The sequence below is a fragment of the Phocoena sinus genome, chromosome 3 (genome assembly GCF_008692025.1).
Source record: "Phocoena sinus isolate mPhoSin1 chromosome 3, mPhoSin1.pri, whole genome shotgun sequence".
Classification (NCBI taxonomy): domain Eukaryota; kingdom Metazoa; phylum Chordata; class Mammalia; order Artiodactyla; family Phocoenidae; genus Phocoena; species Phocoena sinus.
In genome coordinates this window covers 17,342,000-17,360,721 of record NC_045765.1, presented here as the reverse complement: position 1 = coordinate 17,360,721, position 18,722 = coordinate 17,342,000, and the positions used below count along the sequence as shown (strand labels likewise).

Sequence of the window (18,722 nt, the reverse complement as noted above, 5' to 3'; positions counted from 1 at the left end):
TCAAACCCGGGCTCCCTGCATTGGGAGCAGAGTCTTAATCAATGGACCACCACGGAAGTCCCAATATACCCTTTAAAAATGTTAAGTCTTACCTTAGGTTGTCTAATTTAACCCTCAGAAGAACCCCAGGAAGTTCTATCATCCCCATGTGACACACGACAAAACTAAGGCTAAGAGAAGTTACATAAGCTGTCCAAGGTCACAGTTAGGCGTAGAACATAGAATAGTGTTATGAGCAGGAACTCAGAAGTCACAATCCCTAATCGGCTACTTAATAATTTCAGGGCCTCAGTTTCTTCATCTCTAAAATGAGAATAACAACACTATGTACTTCTTAGGATTGTTATATAAATAAAATGCATGTTAAGTGTTTATGTCAGTACTTGGCTTACAGTAAATGCAACATTAGCAGTGATTTCTACTATTACTAGGTATTGCCTAGTGACACCATTAAGTTTTGATGGTTCTAAAACGCTGAGTTTTAAGGCAATAAGAAATTTGAAGTCTTAGATTGAAAAGGAACCACTTAAAAGGAATTTGATTCCAGTCGCAGATAACCATTTTAATACTACTACTTTCTGTCCCTCTGATATTACTACATGTGCATCTAGTCAAAATATAGAAGCACTTAAAGGGGGGAAAAAAGTACATAAAATTCAAAGTGGTCTTTATTGTAAATGATCATCCACTTAAAAACAGATATATACTACTGCCTAGTTTACAGTTTTGAATTTTGCTTTTCACTGACAGGAACATTAAAATCTATTTTTCCATAGCACTTTCTTTTCTCCTATAAACTAAGTAGGTTTAAGATGTGGATACGCAAAACATTGCTGAAGATTCTAAATTATTTAAAAAACAAAATTCTCCAAATAATTTTCACAGCGCACAGTTAAGCTTAATTTAAAGGCACATCTGTTTTAGTTAACAAAGCATTCAACATGCACTCTACTGACAAAGTTCTACGGTAAGCTATATAGGTTATAACTATGTTCAGGCACTTTTATTATTTCCTAGGAGTTGTTATGAGCTGCCAATTCTTCTATTTGCACAGTTCACTATGCCATTCAAAGTAATTTCACGTTCACCATCTTATTTGTCCCTCCTGGTAAGGTATCCAGGGTACTCTTCATTCCCATTTTAAAGAGGTGGAAACCAATGTAGTTCATTAAGCGAGTTACCATGCTGGGCCTGGAATTCAAGTCTCTTGAGCCTGCATTTATGCTTACCAACTGTCACTTCATCCCCTTAAGCTACCTCTCAGGGCAAAGTGAACTCTGTAACTGAAAGGATGCAAGAGCATGATTGCCAAAACTGCAGCAACAACTTCCGTCAAAACGTTTACCCCTCGAGGTCCTTGAAAGATAATGTGCTAGTTGAAACTGCTGAGTTAAGATAGTAAGGTAGGGAGGGATGCTAACACCCATTATCAGATAGGTCAGAAAATCTGTTTGTTGTGCGACACATTTACTCCAATACAAAGTTCATTCTGGCCATCTCATAATCCAGTTCCCCCGCTTATTTGCTTGTGTACCCTGGGTGGTGCACAGAACTCCCCACACCATCTTTTACCTCTGCTCTAACTATAGCAAATGTATAATTCAGCAGTGATTTTATTCATGGCCCTTAAACAGCACTGTCAAAAGACTGAGATACAGAATGATTTTAAGATCAATACAGTTCCTCCCTTAAAAGAAACTAAACCAAAACAAATCAAATCCTCCCAACCCACCAACTCTACTTATTAAAAAATTAAGCAAAATGTTCCATTTCCTAAATTAGAGGTAAAGAGCCTAACTGTGGCTCACCTTTGTCCTCCCAACCTTTTAATATCCAGCTCAGTTTAACTTCCTTCAGCCAGCATTCACTTGTGTCCTGCCCAGCAGTTAATCCACTAAATCAGTTTCTTCCTCTATCTCCATAAATGTGACTTTAGGTCCCAGGGCTTAACCAACTCAAAAAGTAGGATGCTGGTGTAGTGGACCAACATCATTCAGACCATAACAATTTATTTCAATCGTTTATCAAGCAGTTAAAGTCCTTTTTTATACACAATTTAATTCTAACAACTCCACCAGGTATTATACCCATTATTTGGAGAGAACTGGGGCACAAAGGGGAAGTAAACTGTCCAAGTTCACATAGCAACAAATTGCTGATGAAGGACTTGAATCAGGGCTTAGCCTTAACAACTACACCAAATCTGCCTCAACAGTAATTCCAACGTGATCATAAAATTAATCGCATGACCTTGAGCCAATCATTCAGAGACCTGGGCCTCAGTTTCCTCCACTATAAAACAACCTGCCCACAGAGAGCTTTTGGGAGCTTTCCTGCTTTATAAATCCTGTGAATTTACTAGTTTACTTACTCCCCATCCCCGAATAGATGTAAATGTTAGGACTGAAATTTTTCAACCACTGCGTGTTCTAGCACATTCTCCATACTCGTCAGGCTACTAGAGTCCAGTCTTCACTTTGTGGTTTTAATTTTCAAATACTAAACCTGTAATGCTAATCCTAAACATTCTCTCTCGGCCCACTATCACCCTTCCCCACTACTAGGGATACCGACTAGGCCCGGTCCTATTCTAGACCTTTACCCGGTTACACCAGAACACCTCGCAGCTTCACAAGCAGCCAACAACAGGCTTAAGAAAGCCCTAGAAGCAAAGCCAGAAGGAGAAGTTAGCTTTCCCAGAGGTCAAGAGAGGCTCTAGAACACCTGCCACGCCTCCCGACCCCGCCGGCGCGGCTTGGGCCTGGCTACCCAACTCAGGCGGCCCAGGTTCGGGCCTCGCCCTTCATGGCCCGAGCGTCCGCCTGGGCCTGAGCTCTCGAAACCCAGCCGGACCCCTCGGGCCCGGCCACGCCCGGCTCCTCGGGCCCTCGGCCGCGGCGCCGCGTACCCAGGCCCCCAGGGGTCCTCACAGGCCCGAGAACACAAGCAGGCCTCCCGTCTCACCTCGAGCCTCAGGGGGACCGCTGGCGGCGCTGCGTCTCCTCCCGCCCGCACACCCGGCCCCGCGCTGCAGTAAAGACAGCGGCTGAGGCAGCACAACCGTCACGTGCTGCTGAACCAAGAGGCCTTGACCACCGCGACCGCCGCGCGAGCGAGCCCCACTGCACGAAGCCCGGCCCTGCGTCCGCCCCTCGCTCCTGAGTAGCTGCGGCCAGCGCTAAATCCCGCCCCCCCGCGCAAGCTCCAAGATTCGGTTGGTCGATGAGACCATCGCTCTCTTCACTTTCCCATACGCCCCCTAGGGCTATTCTTCGTGGAGAGTGGGGATTGGCTGGGAGTGAGGCAGGAAGTGGCCGTTGGTTGGGCGGGAGGGAAGGGGTCGGGCTGCGGCGGAATGGAGTACCGCCCAGGGCGCGCGCCCTGAGGCGGGGCCGGCCGGGCCGGCCGGGCCGGCGTGCCGGCGTTCCCGCGCTCCCGCGCTGTGTTGCCTTCGTTCCTTACTGGGCCCGCTGCCCGGCATTGCATCCCGGTCTCTGTGGTTCCGACCCCTTCTGGGCCTGGACCCGGGTCTTGGGGTCTGGCATCCCGTTTCTTTCTCTGGAGGGGCAAATGGCAGCTGGCAAGAAGGGGTGGGAAGTCCGGTGAGATATCGGGAAGGGCCTGGTCCCCAATCCAGCGAGTGCGCGGCGCTGACGGAACCCGTCACGGCTCCTTAAGTCAGGCCTGAGGTCGACTGCACCACGCTGTGTAACCAGGCGCCACCGTTCCTGCAGAGTCACTGCTCTGGGCCCAGCAGCCTGAGGCCACCCTGTTACCCAACATCAAATACAGTCCAGAACACTACCCTCCAAGGTTATTTCATCTTTCAATTTGTGATGTTTCCTTAAGTAACATTAGACAAAGAGGGCACAAAGACACACTGACAACAGGATTGAAAGAAAAGGATGGTGCAATGGAAAAATTTCAAACACACCACAATTTTTGTAACTCACCTTTAGCACATCTTCAGTTTTCAGTATACTGAGAACCTCAGAAAATGGAAGTGGTCTATGGTTTTTCTAGACCTTTATAGGTCCTGGTCTCTGTCTTCCATTTGTTTGGATACCCAAAGGCTGAAAGCTAGGCAGGGAAAAACTAGACTCAGTAGGTGTATCAACTACCCCAGGAGCCAGCTTTATTCCCTCCTGCCATCTGAAAGGGAAAATGAGAAGTCAAGAGTTTGGTGTTTGCATGAGTTTAGTATTCTCCAACTCTCATCCCCCAAATTTGTGTTAAGAGCATTTGCTTCCTTTTTACGTGGGGAAGTGGATATTCGAGGCAAAATGATGTTCTGGATGTCACAGGTTCCAAACAATGAGCTTAAAATGTAGTTACAGGAACTGTATGTGACCAAAAGAGCTACTGCAGCAAAGGTAACTGCTAAAACATGGTGGTACTGAAGAGAATTTAATGGGATTTTGAGTTGGGAGGAACTGCTTTCATCTAGAATGGACAGGGAAATAGGTAAGACTTGAGCTGGGCCTGGTAGGATATGCAGGATTTCTATAGGTGGAGACTTGGAGAAAGGCTTCTTTGGATGAGGGAATGGCATATGCAAAGGCAGGGAAGTGGGTATTGTGTTTGGGGACACCATGTATGAGAGTATTTTGGCTGGAGAAAGGTGTTCAAGAAAGTAATAGGAGCTCGGTCAGCTCCAGAGTTGGGTTAGGACCTAGCCAAGGAGTCTGTAGAGAGATAGTTTAAATTCTAGGTTTGGGTTATGATTTAGATATTTAGGGAAGCTTTTTTTTTTTTTTTTTTGGTCACACCACGTGGTATGCAGGATCCTAGTTCCCCAACCAAGGATCAAACCTGCCCCAGCAGTGAAAAAGCCGAGTCCTAACCACTGGACCGCCAGGGAATTCCCTAGGGAAGCATTATTTTAATATTATTCCAGGGAGCAGTGGATAAGAATCTGCCTGCCAATGCAGGGGACACAGGTTTGATCCCTGGTCCGGGAAGATCCCATATGCCGAGGAGCAACTAAGCCTGCGTACCACAACTGCTGAAGCCCGTGTGCCTACAGCCCGTGCTCTGCAACAAGAGGAGCCACCGCATGGAGAAGCCCGCATGCCGCCACTATGAGGCTGGTTAGGAAGCCACTTCTTGAAGTTGATTAAAGGGCAGAATTAGGGAATGACAGGGTGTATAGGAACAAAAGCATTAAATGTTGATGCTGAAGAATGCTCCACTGGATTCAGGAGGCTAGGGAAAGAGAAGAACCAAAGGCAACGATGAGAGTATGAGCCTGAGTGACTGGTGGTAAAGTATAGAGCCCCTAAAAAAAAGGGAATTCAGGTTTAGCTGATCCTGGGAATCCTGGGTCTGGGCCCAAGACAGAGCAGGACTGTAGGTCCTGCCAAGAATCTTGGAATTCTAGGGGTTTTTCTGCTAAAGCATAATGTTCTTAAAAAGAAGTTGAGGACAAATCCCTGCAGAATGAGTTTTTAATTTGTTTATAGTCTGAAATCAGTCACTGTTTATTAACTGACCAGATTACAAAAATAATCATGGTAGACACACCTCAGTTCATCCGTCTAATAAGCCTGTTAGATCTGTTGATCTGGGCTCCTGGAGAAGGTAATTTGAAGGGCCACAGGAAGCCCTTCAAATTAGATCCTCCATGTAGATGATGCCATATTTACCGAGGGATGGAGCAAAGTGTTATCTGTCAGGGCAATTCTCTTCTTGTTGATTTTGCCATAACAATAATTGTAGATGCATTCATTTTCTGACTTCAGGTTCAGGTACCCCCATGAAATATGTGGTTCCACATTCCTCAAGTCTTAACTGAAGCCTTGCTGAGCTTAACAAATGTGCCGTTGAAGATGCAGCGAAAACGAAGAAGCTGTAACACCTTTCAGATCTTCAGTGGGCGATCCTGATGAGGAATGCCCATTTGGGTCCAGCAGGTACACCAAACTTGCCCGCTTTTCTTGTCATCCTTTCCTTCTGAATCTCAGTTCTATCTGCCTATATTCCTTGTGACAGTGATTAGCTTTTTCATAGATAAGCTTCTTCCTTGCCTTTTGAAGCATCTTTTGGGCAAACTTCTTTCTCAGGCACTCGATCTCAGGCTCTGTAAAATCCCTCCACTTGTTTCTTAAGGCTTTTCCTTCTCTTCTACACCCACCATGGTTCCAGTTGGAAAAAGGCATAAGATCTTTTCTTGATAATGCAAAAGGTACTTTGAGGTATTGGAGTATTTCTTTAAAAGAAATAATCATTTTATAATTAGATGTCGAACGTGTGGGAGATTGGGTTGAATGTATTTTGACCTTATAATCTGCAAGATGATTTTCAAAATAAATTATTTATATTCATTTAAAAATGCACATATGGGAACTTCCCTGGTGGTCCAGTGAGTAAGACTCTGCGCTCCCAATGCCAGGGGCCTGGGTTCGATCCCTGGCCAGGGAACTAGATCCCACATGCATGCATGCCACAACTAAGAGTTTGTGTGTTGCAACTAATAGTTCAAATGCTGCAACTAAGAAGCCTGCATGCTGCAACTAAAGATCCTGCATGCTGCAACGAAGATCCTGCGTGCTGCAACTAAGACCCAGAGCAACCAAAATGAATAAATTTTAAAAAAAACTTTAAAAAATAAATAAAAATAAAATAAAAATGCACATATGCTTTGGCCCAGCAATTCTACTCCTGGGAATATATCTGTATCTATATCTAGGTTTGATAGAATATTCACATGATGTACTTGTGTTTAAAAATACACACGGGCTTCCCTGGTGGCACAGTGGTTGAGAGTCTGCCTGCCGATGCAGGGGACACGGGTTCATGCCCCGGTCTGGGAAGATCCCACATGCCAAGGAGAGGCTAGGTCCTGAACCATGGCCGCTGAGCCTGTGCGTCCGGAGCCTGTGCTCCGCAACGGGAGAGGCCACAACAGTGAGAGGCCCGCGTACCGCAAAAAAAAAAAAAAAAAAAAATGTATATATATACACACAATGATGTGCATTGCAGCATTGTTTGTAGTATCCAAATCCTAGAAACAACCTAACCACCATCATAGAGAACTGGTTAAATAAAATATAGCTCATCCATATAATGGTTCTGCATTGGAAAGCATTCGGTGAACACATATGTATATAGATATGATTGCCAAGATTTAGTGTTATGTGAAAAAGCACTGAGAAAAGTATGTTTCCTTTCATGTTGCAAAGGGAGCTATATTCTCATGGATATGAGCTTGGACAAACAAGCTTTCTGGAAAGATGCAGGAGAAACTGCTAAGAGTGGTTGATGCCCAAGAGGTGGCTAAGACTTTGGATATGGAAAGGAGATATTTTTATAATGCGTATGTTATTTTTTCAATAAGTAATCAAATTTCTGCTTTTGTGCTTAGTTTTCAAAAAAGATAGAATATATATTAAAAATCCACCATAGGGCTTCCACCGCAAGCCTGGAGCCCATTCTCCGCAACAAGAGAAGCCACCGCAGTGAGAAGCCTGAGCACTGCAATGAAGAGTAGCCCCCACTCACTGTGACTAGAGAAAGCCCATGCGCAGCAATGAAGATCCAACACAGCCAAAAATAAATAAATAAAATAAATTTTTTTTAAAAAGTAATCTTTTGATGTTCCGACTACCTGGTTTTTGTTGCAAAACCCCCTATATATCTTGACTCCTACCTTACCTCTTTGGAGCAGTCCCTCTGAGCTACCTGAGAGGCTATCCCCTGGGCTTAAGTCCTCAGCAAGCCCACCAAATAAAACATAATTCTCAACTTTTAGGTTGTGCAATTATTTTTTTTCAGTTAACAGACTGCTCTTCAGCCACTGTCACTGGACCTCCTTGTACCTCCTCCTGGGTTCAGATCTCCTGTTTCCTCAACTCCTAGATCCCACATTTTAAAAATTCAACTTTATTGTATAGTTCCATAATTTTGGTAATGTACAGCACATACCATGTAACCACTACATAATGAAGATACAGAACATTTCCATTACACCATAACTTTCCTCTGAAGTTCCCCGACACCAAATATGAGTTCTCTTCTGACACCACTTCTGTCAGTTCAATTCAATTTTGACACTAACTACCCAGTTAGTCTCAGACACCACAGGTTTAGAGGCTAAGACTGCCCCCACATCAGATGCCCAGCTGCAAATGAGGTGCACAGGCTACCCACATGTCTGCTTGACCAGCTACAAATTTGGGGGTTCCATGACACCCCCCCTTCAGGTTCAGTAATTCAAGAGAATAACTCACAGAACTCAGGAAAGTGCTTTACTTGCTATCACAGGTTTACTAAAAAAGCTACAACTCAGGAACAAATGGAAAAATGCATAGGGCAAGGTATGGATGTGTATGTGTGTGAATGTGCAGAGCTTCTGTACTTTCTCTGGGCATGCAACCTCCCAGCACCTGCATGTGTTGACCAAGCTGCAAGCTCTCTGAACACCATTATTTAGGAGTTTTTATGGAGGTTCCATTAGTAGGCACAATTGATAAATCGTTGACCATTGGTGATTGTACTCAATCTCCAGTCCCTCTCCCCTTCCTAAAGGTCAGAAGTGGAGCTGAAAATCCTACTCCTCTAAATCACTTGGTTTGGTTTCTCTAGCACCCTTATCCTGAATTGATCAAGGGGCCCAGCAATAATCACCTGATTAGCATAAACTCAGGTGTTGTTGGAAGGGGACATCATCATAATGACATGAATGATGATATGATATTCATAATGATATGAATAACAAAAGGCTCTCATCACTCAGGAAATGCCAAGGGTTTTAGAAGCTCTGTGCCAGGAACCCAGAATAAAGACCAAATGTATTTTTTCTTATACCACAGTTTCCTCATATCCATTCCCATTCCGTCCCCACCACCAGCATCAGGCAAAAAATTGATCTGCTTTCTGTTACTATAGAAAAGACTGGTCATTTCTAGAGCTTAATATAAATGCAATTATATAGTATATAGTGTTTTGTATCTGGCTTATTTCACTCATATTGTTTTGAGATCCTCATCTGTGTTGTAAAATGTATCAGTAATTTGTTGCTTTTAATTGCTGAGTAGTAGTCTATTGTACAAGTATGCCACAGTTTGTTTATCCATTAACCAGGTAATAAGACAACTGGGCTGTTCTCAATTTTTGGCTATATGATATACAACTGCTATGGACATGGTGTACCACTCTTTGTATAGACATATATTTTATTTTTCCCTTAAAACCCAACATTTTCACTTTTTCTTGGTTTACTACCTCAATTAATAGTTACATCTATCCCAAGAAAGACTGTGTAGTAATTTTTTTTGAAATCTTGCTCATGTAAAAGTATCTTTATTCTACCCTCACATAGTTTATTTAACTTTATTGAAATATAATTTACATACCATAAAGTTTTCCCACTGTAAGTGAATGATTCGTTGATTTTTAGTAAATTTATAGAATTGTGCAACCATTACCACAATCCAATTTTAGAATAACTCCACCACCGGACTTCCCTAGTGGCACAGTGGTTAAGAATCTGCCTGCCAATGCAGGGGACACAGGTTGGAGCCCTGGTCCGGGAAGATCCCACATGCCGCGGAGCAACTAAGCCCATGCAACTCAACTACTGAGCCTGTGCTCTAGAGCCCGTGAGCCACAACTACTGAGCCCGTGTGCCACAACTACTGAAGCCCACGCGCCTAGAGCCCGTGCTCCACAAGAGAAGCCACTGCATTGAGAAGCCCGTGCACCACAACGAAAAGTAGCCCCCGCTTGCTGCAACTAGAGAAAGCCTGCGTGCAGCAATTAATACCCTATGCAGCCTAATTAATTAATTTTTTTTAAAAAAAAGAATAACTCCACCACCAAAAAGTTCCTTTGTGCCTATTTGTAGTCAACTCCCAACCAACCCAAGGCAACCATAGAACTGCTTTCTCCCACTATTGATCTCCCTTTTCTAGATATTTCACATAAATGGAATCATTATCTGACTTCTTTCACTTAGCATAATGTTTTTGCACTTCATGTTGTAGCACGTATCAAGAATTGATTCTTTTTCCATTATTGAATAATATTACATTGCATAGATATACATTTTGTTTATCCATGGCCACGCCGTGCAGCTTCCAGGGATTGAACCCCGGGCCAGGGCAGTGAAAGCGCCGAATTCTAACTACTGGACCACCAGGGAACTCCCTGTATACAAGTCTTCATATGGACAAGTTTCCATTTGAGTAGTACATAGGAATAGAATTGCTGACTTGTATGCTAAGTTTATGTTTAACTGTTTGACACTACTAAATTGTTTTCCAAATTGGCTGCTGATTTTACATTTCCCATGTAGGAGGATTTGTTTCTCCACATCATCGCCAATAGCCATTTTAGTAGATATAGAGTAGTATCTCACTGTGGTTTGCTTCGGATTCAGTGAGCCCCCCTCTGGCAGTGAAGCTGTTGGTTTGTGCAGCCTCCCCAATTCTGGGACAGCTAGCTTGCTGACCAAGCTGGGGGAATGTTAGCAGCCTCAGACAAGAATGCCACAGACTCTCACTGTTCTAACCAGAGTTCAGAAGTTTTTCATGGATAAATGCTTCTCAATTTCTCATTTACTTATGGTCAATTTCCAGAGCCCTAAATCTTTAAAAAAAATCTTTTTTTCCAGTTTCATAATTGTTTTCTGGGGAGAAAATTTGCTCACTACTTTTGGTTGAAAATTTTTTTCTCTGTATGTTTTCGCTGTTTCCTTTCAGCTGTTTTCTGTTTGCTTGCCTTGGTCTCTATGTTTTACATTGCAAGGCTATTTTTGTTTTTGTTTTTTGTTTTTTGCCTTGTCTGCACATTGGAATTACCTGGAAAGCTTTTAAAATCCTAGTGCCCAAGCTGTACCCCCAGAACATTACATCAGAATCTCTGGGGGAGGGCCCAGCCAGCTGAGAATCAAAATAATTAAATGAACTATAAACCACTGAAAAAGAGAACTGTAAACAAATTTTAAAAAGGAAAAGAAAAGTAGAATTAATAAGTCTATACCTGTAAAGAAAAAACTTACACTCCTCCTGTGTTGCTTTTTTTTTAAATAAATTTATTTACTTTTTATTTATTTATTTTTGGCTACGTTGGGTCTTCATTGCTGCGCATGGGCTTTTCTTTAGTTGCAGCGAGTGGGGGCTACTCGTGGTTGCGGTGCGCAGGCTTCTCATTGCGGTGGCTTCTCTTGTTGCAGAGCACGGGCTCTAGGCACGTGGGCTTCAGTAGTTGTGGCTCGCAGGCTCTAGAGCGCAGGCTCAGTAGTTGTGGCGCACGGGCTTAGTTGCTCCGCGGCATGTGGGCTCTTCCCGGACCAGGGCTCGAACCTGTGTGCCCTGTATTGATAGGCGGATCCTTAACCACTGCACCACCAGGGAAGTCCCCCTCCTGTGTTTCTTCTTTACTGTCACACTACTACCACATTCACATCACTTCCTACACCAGATGTGTGGGAGTTTTCCCCATTGCAAGCAATTCTGTGACACCAGCTGGGTGTCCTACAACTTAATTCTGACACTAGCTACCTGGAGATAGCTAGTGTCAGATCCCACAGGTTAAGGGCTTAGTTCTGTAAGACTGACCCCACTTCACATGCTAATCGCAAGAATTGGATCCTCAGCTTACCCGCAATTTCTGTCCAACTTGGCTATAAATCAGAGGTTTCCATGACTTCCTCCCCCTTGGCTTCGATTATTTGCTAGAACAGCTCACAGAATTCAGAGAAACACTTACATGTATCAGTTTATTAAAGGATATGATAAAGGATACTGATGAGCAGCGAGATGAAGAGATACACAAGGCGAGGTCCGGGAGGGTCCCAAGCACGAAGTTCTGTCCCCGTGGAGCTGGATGTGTTACCCTCCCAGTACATGGCTGTGTTCACCGATCTGGAAACTTTTTGAAACCAGGACTTAGGGGATTTTTATGGAAGCAGGATCAATCATTAACTCCATTTCCAACCCCTCTCCCCTTTGGAGAATGGGGGAGGGGAGGAGGGGATGAAAGTCCCAAGTGTCCAATCATGGCTCTGTCTTTCTGGTGAACAGCTCCTATCCAGGAGCCCACCATGAGTCACTTCATTAGACCAAAAGACACTGCTATAACTCAGGAAATTCTGAGGGATATAGAAACTGTCAGGAACAGGAGTCAAAGACCAAATATTAGAACAAAAGATGCGCCTGGGGGCGGAGATATATATATATATGTATTTTTTTTTCTCTATTATCTCACCATACCAGCAGAGGAGAAAGAAGATCTCTTGCTTACAGTAGAATGCTGAGGGCCGACTGATAAGTATGTGCTAGTGTTGGAAAAGCATAATTTGGCAGTCATAAAGATTGGATCAGGCAAGAGTCACCAGTGGATGCTAACTTTAGTGGGAATTTTGAGGAACAGGACATTTAAATGGTCTTAAAAGTGTCTGCCCACAGTAGGGAAGGTTCCTTTGCAACACTTAAATGCAATACCTATCCCTAGATGGGATCCTGTACTAGAGGGAAAAAATTCTATAAAGGACATTCTTAGTAAACTGACAAAATTGAAATATGGATGGTTGTATTATATCAATGTAAATTCATAAGGTTGATAACTGTACTGTGGTTACGTAAGAAAATACACATTGAAGTATTTAGGGCAAAGGACTATGATGTATGTAAAAGGTTCAGAAATGATCAAGGAAATAGGGTAAAATGCTGAGTGTAGGGGAATCTAGATAAAGGGTATACTGGTGTTCCTTGAACAATTTTTATTAAAAAAATTTTTTTTTCCTTGCACAATTTTTAAATTTACAACTTAAAAAAAAAAAAAGCCAGGGGATTTTCCTGGTGGTCTAGTAGTTAGGATTCGGCACTTTCACTGCTGTGGCCAGGGTTCAATCCCTGGTCGGGGAACTGAACTGAGATCCTGCAAGCCACGCAGCGAGTGTGGCCAAAAAAAAAAAAAGGTCAGGCTCTCACAATTCAAGACAATTGTTCAGAGTTGTTCAGATCCTATAGAGTCTATTTTGGAAGTTAGAAGCCCCCAAATAATTCTGTTTTCTGCAGGAAGCCTCAGATTTTCATTTAAATGATAACAGGTACCTGTATAAAAAGGAATATTCAGGACAACTATACATGGGCTAATCAGAATATTAACCCACCACACATTCTTGTTTAAATGTCTATAAACATAAGCCTACCTATTTACAGCTGTTATACAAATATAAAACCACAATAAATTTATAAATTACCTATAAAGCATTTAAATTAACATTTCAATAGGACAACAAAAGATGTTTTTCTGCTGAAAATAAGTGCTATTTGACCTGTGATCTGCTCCCAGTGCCCTGAGGCAGATGTTTCCAAATTCAGCTGGCACACACTCTGTACTGTGTCATGATGCACATTCTAAGTCCACTTTTCACTCTTCAGAAGACTTTGAAATCTTCCATTCTCAGGGGAACTCAGTGCTCTCATGCCTGTCTGCTTACCTTCCCCTCTGGTTAGCCACTACCACTCAAACCCAGGTGCAGACTCTCAGGTTCCAGGGTGCTTCCTGGTGGTTATCTAGAGCAAATAGAACATCATCAACACTTTTTTTCAGTTATTTTTTAAAACAAAATTTAAACATTTTCTATAGAGTATTGCAGATTCCAAAGAACATGCATGTAACTAATTTTAAGGCAAAATGGCTTGGGAGCAGCATGGGTATGAGAGAGGAAGCAATAGCAACACTTAGACCACCACTGTGGTTACCCCTCATGCTGCATCCCACCCCTTCTGAAACCACCAAGCCCAAGAGGAAGACTGAAGGAGAAGCTAAAGAAGAAAAAGTCCAAGGGAAGGATGAACCACATAGGGGATGGGCATCCTTTCATGCATCCTAAAAAGGCACCATGCAGAAAATGGAAGTACCAGGTGAAGCATGTGCATTTTGTATAACTATGTTCTTCTTGTGTTCCGTACTACTTGAATTACTGTTTTAATCAGGTCTTATACAAATGCAAATATTTGTAGTTTTTAAAAAACTATGTTAGCACAGAGAACCCCTCATTGTTTCAGAGAAGGTTAAATATCACTAACAGATTATCATAGAAGCTGGATTGAAATGGTCATGAGGGTAAACAAGATTTTGCTTCCTTGGTTTTGGAACTATTCCTCTTGGTTGCCAAGAGAAGGGATCCACTGACATTTACAGCCACTATGACTGTGAAGAAATGAAAATTCTTTTTTAAGTCCTCTCTCCTTTCCTCTGTGCCATCAGAATGAGCTTTACGTCCTTAAACTCAGACCTGTTGGGACCTGGTACTCCTTTCCTCACAGGCTCCAAATCTGGTCTTTTCAGTGACATTTAGACGGAGTGCCTCAAAGGAACCAGGAACCATTGTTATTGACTGTGCATTTTTAAATTCTACAGTTTTCGGGACTTCCCTGGCAGTCCAATGGTTGGGACTCCGCGCTTTCACTTCAGGGGTCATGGGCTTGATCACTGTTAGGGGAACTGGGATCCAGCATGCTGCACCGTGCAGCAAAAAAAAAAAAAAACCAAAACAAAACTAGTTTTCATTAAATTTCCTCAAAATCAAGGTCTGTTTGTGAAAGGAGTTAACATGTTAAGTGGGAATTATTCCTCCTCTAAACTTTTCCTTTTCAAATCATCAAAAAAGGCTTCCTTGGGTTTTGTAGCTTTTCCTCTTTTGTAGACCATGGAAATAGGGAAATTGAAAGTTGCTGAATACCATTCCTGATATCACTCAGGACCTTCCTGAAATGTCATGAGTGTTAATGAAAAGTAGCTTTAATAACATAGACACAATAGGGGGGGTGGTGGAAGAGGGAGTGAGGGAGAGAAGGCGAATATGTGATTGGCTGGGTTAAAATATTCCTGGGCTCTGATTCCATGTCCATTAGACAACCTTCTGAGGGCTGATTCAAGCTTATCCTGATGATAAGAGAGAGCTTTGAACAGTGAGCATAAAGGTTTATTTGTGGAAACTGACATTCTAATTCTAAAATTAGGATAGAAATTCAATTACATGGAATTGAAATTATATGAAAATTCCAAGGACCTAGAAAACCAAAGCAGTCTTAAAAAAAACTGTTTGAAGATTTACATTACCAGATAAAGACTTACTGTAATCTACAATAATTAAGAAAATATGGTATTGGTACAAGAATAAAAAGAACAATAAAGAGAATAGAGAGCCCAGAAACAGTCATACATACACAGTCACATGATGAACAATAAAGACATAACCGCAAATAGTGGGGAAAGGCTAGTCTTTATAAATGGTGCTGGGTCAACTTGACAACCATATGAAAAGAACACTATCAACAAAAATTAACTCAAAATAGAACACAAAATGTAAAGCTAAAATGGTGAAACTTTTAGTTTGGCAAAGCGTTCTTTAATATGACATGAAAAGCATGACCTTTTGAGGGTCAAAGTAAAAATTGATAAATTGCTCTTTATTAAAAACTTTTGCTTTAATAGGCAAGCCATAGACTGGGAAAAAAATATTTGCAAAACATATCTGACAAAGGACTTTTATCTAGCATTAAAGAACTTACACTCAACAAGACAAACAATCCAGTTTAAAAAAAAAGGTCAAAAGACAAGAACAACTTCAACAACAAGGGTAACAAATAAGCACATGAAAAGACACTCAACATTATTAGCCAACAGAGAAATGAAATCAAAATCACAATTTAGACACACCCACTAGAATAACTAAAATTTTTTAAAATAAACTTATTTTATTTATTTATTGGGTGCATTGGGTCTTCGTTGCTGCACGCGGGCTTTCTCTAGTTGCAGGGAGTGGGGGCTACTCTTCGTTGTGGTGTGCGCAGTCTTCTCGTTGCGGTGACTTCGTTTGTTGCCGAGCACGGGCTCTAGGCGCACGGGCTTCAGTAGTTGTGGTGCACGGGGTTAGTTGCTCCGCAGCATGTGGGATCTTCGCGGACCAGGGCTCGAACCTGTGTCCCCTGCATTGGCAGGCGGATTCTTAACCACTGCGCCATCAGGGATGCCCATAGAATAACTAAAATTAAAAGGGTTTACCATACTAAGTGTTGGCAAGTATGTGGAGGAAAAGGAACAGAAACTCTTTCAATGATGGTAGGGATATGGTACAACCATTTTGGAAAAACCTTGGTAACTTCATAAAAAGGTAAATACACCTACCATATTACCCAGCCATTCTACTCCTAGGTATTTATTCAAGAGAAATTAAAGCACGTGGCCACACAACGAGTAGTACACAGATGTTTATAGCAGCTGTATCTGTAATAGCCCCCCAAATGGAACCAAACCAAATTTCCATCAACAGGTGGACGGAAAAACAAATTGTGGTATTTCCATATAATGGAATACTATTCACCAAAAAAGGAATGAATTGTTAATAAATGCAACAACATGAATGAATTTCAACTTAAAATAATTATGCTGCAAGAAGCCAGTGCAGGGACTTCCCTGGTGGTGCAGTGGTTAAGAATCTGCCTGCAAATGTAGGGGACACGGGTTCGAGCCTCGGTCCAAGAAGATCCCACATGCTGCGGAGCAACTAAGCCCGTGAGCCACAACTACTGAGCCTGTGCTCTAGAGCCCACAAACCACAACTACTGAGCCCGCGTGCCACAATTACCGAAGCCCACGTGCCTAGAGCTCGTGCTCCGCGACGAGAAGCCACTGCAATGAGAAGCCTGCGCACTGCAACGAAGAGTAGCCCCCACTCACCACAACTAGAGAAAAGCCCGCGTGCAGCAACGAAGTCCCAACGCAGCCAAAAATAAATAAATTTATAAAAAAAAAAAGCCAGTGCAAAAAAAAAAAGTACATACTAAATAATTCTATTTATATAAAATACTAGAAAATTCAAATTAATCTATATAGTGATGGGAGCAGAGGAAACTTCTGAAGGTAATGTGTATCTTCATTATCTTGATTTTGGTTATGATTTCTTACATCAAATTATCCAAACATATCAAAGTGTGCGTTATAAATATTGAATATATGTAGTTTATTGTGTCAATTATACCTCAATAAAACTGTTACAGAAAAAGGTTTCCCAGAAGGTGGCACTACCACTTGGCCCTGCCCTATGTTGTGAGCTCCCTGGAGCTGGGTGACCCCTTCTAGAGCCATCAGGATGCTGGATTAACTAGGAGGCCCCTGCAAGAGACCCTTGGGGTCAGGAAAGCCAAGTAAACGTGATGGCAATTGATTGGGTGTGGCTGGCGAGTAGGGCTGACTTCATTTCCTCCCACAGCTCAACACAGCACTTGTCCTTCAAACAAGCCCAACTCCTTTGTACCTCTAGCCCCTGTCTTCATGTAGCTAGAGTCTCTCATCATTCAGGTCTTAGTATGAATATCAAGTGCCTTCATCGAGTGCCAGGTCTAAATTGGTTCCTACACCTCATTTTGTCCTAAAGTCACTTTCTGTATTTCTCTATTTTCTTCATGGCATGTATCACAATCAGAAATTCTTATTCATTTAGTTATTTCCTTTCATTAAAAAAATTATTCATTTTATTTTTATTTCTGGCTGCTTTGGGTCTTCGTTGCCGCGCGTGGGCTTTCTCTAGTTGCGGTAAGCGGGGCTACTCTTCGTTGTGGTGCGCAGGCTTCTCATTGCGGTGGCTTCTCGTTGCGGAGCACAGGCTCTAGGCATGCGGGCTCACCAGTTGTGGCTCGCGGGCTCTAGAGCACAGGCTCAGTAGTTGTGGCACACGGGCTTAGTTGCTCTGCGGCATATGGGATCTTCCCGGACCAGGGCTCCAACCCGTGTCCCCTGCATTGGCAGGTGGATTCTTAACCACTGTGCCACCAGGGAAGCCCCATTTCCTTTCATTTTTATTACCTATTCTCTTCCTCCCTCGTTTTTTTTTGTTTGTTTGTTTGGTTTTTTTTTTTTGCGGTACACGGGCCTCTCACTGTTGTGGCCTCTCCCGTTGCGGAGCACAGGCTCCGGATGCGCAGGCTCAGCGGCCACGGCTCACGGGCCCAGCCACTCCGCAGCATGTGGGATCTTCCCAGACCGAGGCACGAACCCGTGTCCCCTGCATCGGCAGGCGGACTCTCAACCACTGCGCCACCAGGGAAGCCCTCTTCCTCCCTCTTTTATGCTGTTGACATCCTACAAATCCCTTTACTGGGGGTGCACCCACCCCATAGGTGCCTTAAGTGTTGGCTGACAAACTCACAGTTGCCCCTGACAATGACTGACTGAGGGCTGGGTGGGGGAGAAGGGCACAAAAGATTGGCTCCCTTGCAGTAAGGAGACCTAACTCTGTGGCACAATTTCTACAGTTCCCTGTGAGATCTGGCTAGAGCTAGTCTCCACTTGAGGCCACATTCCTGCTTAGCTTTAGCTCTTTTCCCTGCCCTGTCCTGCTTCCCTTACTCCCTTCTCCCAAAAACACTTCCCCAGTAAATCCCTCAATAATTCTCATCTGAGGCTCTGCTTCTAGGAAACCTGACCCATGACACCCTTAGTTAGCTTCATGAGGGACTGTTTTGTTCAATCCCCTAGAACAAATTCCTATCTTAGGCTCTGCTTATGACCTTCTCCCCCTTAAGAATGATAGCTTGATGACAGAAGATCTTCCTCACGTTGGAAGAACAGTTTCTGGAACAGAGAAGGCACTCAATAAGTGTGCTGAATGAATACAGGGGAGAGCCCAGGGGTCTGTTTTATAGATTAGCTGATCTGGCCTAGAGGCATTGTGAGTCATAGCCGGTAGACAGCAACTGAGTGGTTCAGAG

The 18,722-nt window shown here is 43.1% G+C and overlaps 1 protein-coding gene and 1 pseudogene across 5 annotated transcripts in view; both read right to left on the bottom strand.

The window, feature by feature from the left end:
- CANX (calnexin) overlaps positions 1-3,240 on the bottom strand; it is a 32,189-nt gene extending 28,949 nt beyond the window's left edge. For 2 of the 5 annotated variants that reach the window (XM_032626059.1, XM_032626060.1), the window contains exon 1: positions 2,965-3,142. The gene's annotated coding sequence lies outside the window, so the exon portion shown is untranslated. Of the gene's footprint in view, positions 1-2,964 lie in introns of all 5 variants that reach the window. The other 3 variants (XM_032626062.1, XM_032626061.1, XM_032626063.1) reach the window with 3 other exon arrangements.
- Positions 3,241-5,607: 2,367 nt separating this feature from the next.
- Positions 5,608-6,158, bottom strand: LOC116750989 (annotated as a pseudogene).
- Positions 6,159-18,722: the final 12,564 nt, after the last annotated feature.